The sequence below is a fragment of the Mus musculus genome, chromosome X (assembly GCF_000001635.26).
Source record: "Mus musculus strain C57BL/6J chromosome X, GRCm38.p6 C57BL/6J".
Taxonomy (NCBI): domain Eukaryota; kingdom Metazoa; phylum Chordata; class Mammalia; order Rodentia; family Muridae; genus Mus; species Mus musculus.
The window spans coordinates 117,660,121-117,665,481 of NC_000086.7; the positions used below are offsets into that span (position 1 = coordinate 117,660,121).

General features: G+C 36.0%; 1 pseudogene; it reads right to left on the minus strand.

The window, feature by feature from the left end:
• Gm14911 (predicted gene 14911) lies at positions 3,295–4,858 on the minus strand (annotated as a pseudogene).

Below are 5,361 nucleotides of genomic sequence, written 5' to 3' on the forward strand. Positions count from 1 at the left end.
TGCCTAGGAGATACTAAATTTACTCTATTCAAATAGAATAAGACTATCTCCAGATAACAAAATTGCCTGATTCTTTTCCCATATTTGAGTAAAGCTCATACTCAATTCATAGTTATAGTATATTAAAGGATATTACTGTAGATTTATATGAAACAACTTATTTCTGAGACAAATTAATTTCCTTTGATCTTCACTTGAATGGCAAATTTTGCTCTGGTTCCCCATTTTCCTGAGATTGATCCTTGCATATGTCCTTGCTTAGAAGCACAATAGTGGTAGGGTGATTCATTGTTGCAGGTGGATGAAATGATTTAGCTTTAATGCTGTCACAGAACAGATAAAACACTCGCTTGATAAATAGAGACAGATTGATAGTCCTGGGTGACAGTTTTTGTGACACTTGAGTGCAAGTGGACTGAATTGAAGTAGCTAGTTTATTTTTTATTTCAAGTCTCAGGGATTTGTTTTCAATTTCATATGAATACATAGTTTTCAGAATTGTTTGAAATGAGACTAAACTATTTTCTGCACTTTATTAAGAATTGTTTTTAGCTTCTAATCATGGTTCTAATGTAAAATATAATATGTGAATTTACTAGTCTATATGTATAGTATAGTATATTTATTTTATGGATTATTTTCCTTAAAAATGTGATTTTTGAAGTCAACTTCTTATTATAAGTGATTTATTATCATGATTATTATTTACATTTTGTAATATTGATAAGCACCTGTATAATTTATAGTTTCATTAGATATTAAGGTAAGTACAACTATAACTATTCTAATACTTAAGTTTTAGTGCATATAGAGAGATGTACACATACAAACATGCATACACATACACACACACATGCACACACAGGTTCTTTTATTGTATAAGAGAACATACAAAATGTCTTTTAACAATGCTTAGCAGTTGTCTAATTATTCTTTTGTTAATTTTGAAGGGTTTATTCCTTTGATGTTATAAAAGCTGACAATGAAATTGTTTTCTTAACTTTAGATTTTAAATACTCACTAAAACATTGAATTTCTTCTTTACTGTCTTTCGTCATGCTACTTGTTTTGTTTAAATTTCATGAGGTTTACTATTGCTGTTTTCTTGTGCTTAGAGTATTTTTCTTTTGTATATTCCAGGACAAAGACATGTTATCCTTTTTAAAAAGGTGCTATTACCTTTTTACCAAAACAAATACACAATTTTCATTTGTTTTTCTTTGTTCTGCTCTGTCCTCATGGACTCTACTATCCAGTATTAAATGGATGTAATCATAGAGGATATGTTTTTCTTATTTGTGAAGTAAAAAATATATTGGTAGCTGTACTCTTTTCACAGAAAGCCTTTTCAAGTTATAGAAATTTCTTAATATCCTTAGCTTTTTCATCACAAATGTATTTTCAATTTCTGTGTCTAGTGAGATTATTATGGGATTTTAAACAGTTTTTGATAAAATATATTCCCAATACATTTTCTCATAGGAAACCAATTCAAAATGCTTGGGAAAATGCTACTAAATATTGAGATACAATAATTTTCATATTATTACACTCCTTACTTGGGAGAAATTTGGAAAAACTTAACGTGAAACTTGATCTACAATTACCTGAAAAAACACTGAAGTAGATTGTTCATGATAAAAAATTTGCTTGACAAAAAGAACAAAGTTGGGATGAGAGATGGGATGAAACTCAGTTTTGGAGAGAGTAATTGCCTACCTTGTGTAAAACTCTGGCATTAATCATAAGTACCTCAAAAAGAGAAAGAGAAACAAGGTATATGCTCATGAACAAACTAAGTAACGAGTATGTGGAAAATACGTTTTTGAGATTCTTCTTTACATGGCTGCTTCATGCAGCTTCACAATCAAATATGCATTTAAAAGTAAGTAAGTGTGCAAATCAGTTTAGGCAGAAGTGAACAGTTTCAGAGGCTTAGGATAAAAGCTGCATGGCAACTAAATTGTTAAATAAAACTGTATTATTAGGATATTTTATAACCAAATTAAGATTATGCCATAATGGAAAACATAGTCTAGTAGAGCATTCAAATATTAACTCATTAACATGAACTATCATTAGACAGAAAGTAGGTAGTGATAAAAGAATGAAAATTTGAAGACAGAAACTAATATTGTTGAGCTGATTTTATGTAAAATAATTATATTTCTTTTGCATAAGTGAATTATGGGGTAGTATACTATATGTAGCTGGGAACTATTTTCTCTGTCATCTCTTAAATATAATAGGCTTATAAATTCATCCTTATAGAAAAGTTAATTAGACACACTAAAGGAAGACCAATATGATTGTTCCCAAGTAGAAAGTAAAGCACAGAAGATGTCATGGTGATTTGAAAGGAAGTCTAAGGCATGAGGTTGGTATGTGCCTCCTAGGTAAAGATTCAGGAAATTTATATAACAGAAACTAGATTTAGGTTTACATTATTAATCTAATGGAAGGAAGACTTTAGAACTTCAGAATAAATTCAAAATCCTTCATGCCAAAAAGTGATCGCAGGACACTGCAAACTAATCTTTATAATCAGGTAGACTATTTTCTTCTAAAACTGGCTTTGAAATCTTGAAGAAACATCTTGTATCTCAGAACACTTAGACTCCATGAATAGCTGTTGAAGCACCTAAACTGGTTAGTGTATTATGGTTCTAAGATGAATGAACATCATCTACTTGAGTAGAACAATATCAGAATCAATACTTTTGGGATCAAAGGTGAGTGGGTTATCGCTATGTGCTTAAGTAACAACCTAATTCCATGAAATAAGTGACCAATGATGAAGTGGTAATAATATAGACATAAATTGAATCTCAATGTATTTAATTTTCCTCTTTGGGACACAAAATGAGAATTTCAGTGCTCAGTTTATTTGTCTGTATGTATTACTTCCAATATGTTTGCCTGTGCCCTTAATAATTTGGTTTGAAAAAATATTATGATTTTGCAGGGCAGAAAGCAAAATGGCAAAATGGCTAAATTTCATGGGGAAAATTTTATCCCATTCAAGATTCATTGTTTTAGAAGTATGTTATAAAGTATTTTTTCTTTGAGTTGTTGTACTAGAAATTAGATTTCAACTTGAGTTTGAGGTGGTTCAACTATAATTAGGTCATTGTTATAAACCTTTTTGTGTTAAAATTATTATTTTCTAAGAAATATACTTTTTTATCCATTTATGATTAGGGGTATCATTTCTTTACTCTACTCCTTTTTCAAACCCTGCTATAAATTTTGTTTCCATTTCTTTTTTTTTCCACTGTTCAATGTTTATTTGGTGTTTTCATTGGAATGACAATTGAGTGGTTGGTTCCATCATCCGTATGCAGATCTTACATTTCATATAATATTGCAGTGCACACTACAGACACATATAGTACATAAAATATACTTTAGAACATTTATTCACAAGATGTACATAATGGACATACACACTGGAGCCAGGTTATGACTAACGGGAACTCCTTGGCCTAGGCATGTTTGGTGAGGGTGCATAGGGCAGCAATGCAGCAGGCTCACAGGGTAATTGAAACCTTCACAGTTGGCAGTGTGTCTTGGAGACAGTGGAACTGTCACACTAACCAGGTTACCACTATACAAGTACCACTTGGCAGCAGGGCAGAGCTGTGGGAACTGAGATGTTTCCTTACACCACCTCAACACCATTATACTAACCACAGCTCACATGAGAAGAGTGTGGTCTCCCTAGAAACCCTGCTGCAACCTTGACAGTAAAGTGCTAGGACACTGGGAAGACTTTAGAACTGCAGTTCCTCTGGATTACCCAGAGGGTATCTGCACTTGTCTTTAGGCGGGCCTCTTCTTCAGGAGTCAGTGTAATCTTCACGACACCTGAGATTCCATTTTGTCCAAGAATACATGGGACACTGAGGAAGGCATCATCATTGATTCCATAGAGACCCTTAATCATGGTGGAAATGGGATTCACTCGCCTAAGGTTCTTCACTATGCTCTCGGCCAAGTCTGCCACAGAGAGACCAATGGCCCAGGATGTGTAACCTTTAATACACACCTCATACACACTGTCTATCACCTGCTTGTGAACCTCCTTCCACTGTTCCTTGTCTGCATCAGTGCCCAGTTCTGGGTTCAGAGACTTCAGGGAGATACCGGCAACATTCACACCACTCCACACAGGCACACTGGAGTCTCCGTGTCCTAGAACGAGACTTGGCAGCTCAGTGGGTGAACTCCCAGCCTTCTCCCATCAGATAAAGGAACCGAGCTGAATCCAGATTGCAACCACTTCTAATAACTTGGCTTTGGGAAAGCCACTGATTTTCCAAGACACATAGGTCAAGGTATCCACTGGATATGAGACAATAAGCAGCTTGCAGTGTGGACTGTACTTCATAATGTTCGGAAGGATGAACTTGAAGATGTTCACATTTCGCTGGACCAGACTGAGTCGGCTCTCTCCCTCTTGCTGACGGGCCTGTGTTGTGATGATGACCAGCTTGAACTTTGCAGTTACACAATAGTCTTTGCTAGAGACAATTTTTGGTGTTTTAAGGAAGAGGGTGTCATACTGGAGATACATCATCATGCCCTTTAGTTTGTCTTCCATGACATTAACAAGGCCAAGCTCCTCTGCCAAGTCCTTCCTTAAGATACTCATGGCACAAGCAATGCCAACAGCATCAACTCCAACAACTGTAATCATATTCTGGGGAACCTGTTCTTCCTTAAGGAGATTCAAAATCAGCTGGTCCTTAAGGGTTGCTATCTTGGACTTTGAATTTTTGAGACCACTAATGCATGATGAGGGTGATGGGCAAGCAGAAGCAGTGTGGCCTGGGATCGGCAAAAGTGGCTCCAGCACTTTGTTTCCTTTTCTGAGAAAGATTCAAACGTCCTCTTTTTCCTGTCCTTGTTATTTGGCTTCTTTGAGTTTGTTAGGTATCTTGTAATTTATGACTAATATCAACTTATAATTGTGTAAATACTGTGCTCCAGATCCCAACCCACTTCATTCACACCCAGAGACAGCTTGAGCTCCAGGAGTTCTGAACCACCTAGGATAACAAATGAGGCCCCAACCCTGCCTCAATTCTAGAGCTAACTGGGGCCCATGAGGACCAGAGGATACAGGAACTCTCCCCAAGCTGGAGACACATGTTCCTTCTGGTTTGCATCTTATGCTCCAGCACACTCTCCACACCACACATATCCAGAGACAACTTGAATCTAGGGTTCTCTAACATAGCCAGGCTCATAGAACAGACCCTCCAGACCCCCTCCCATACCCAGAGAAAGTTTGACCCAAGATGGTTCAACACAAAAAGACTCTGAAGAAGGACAGGCTCTAGTCAGGGACAGCAAGTT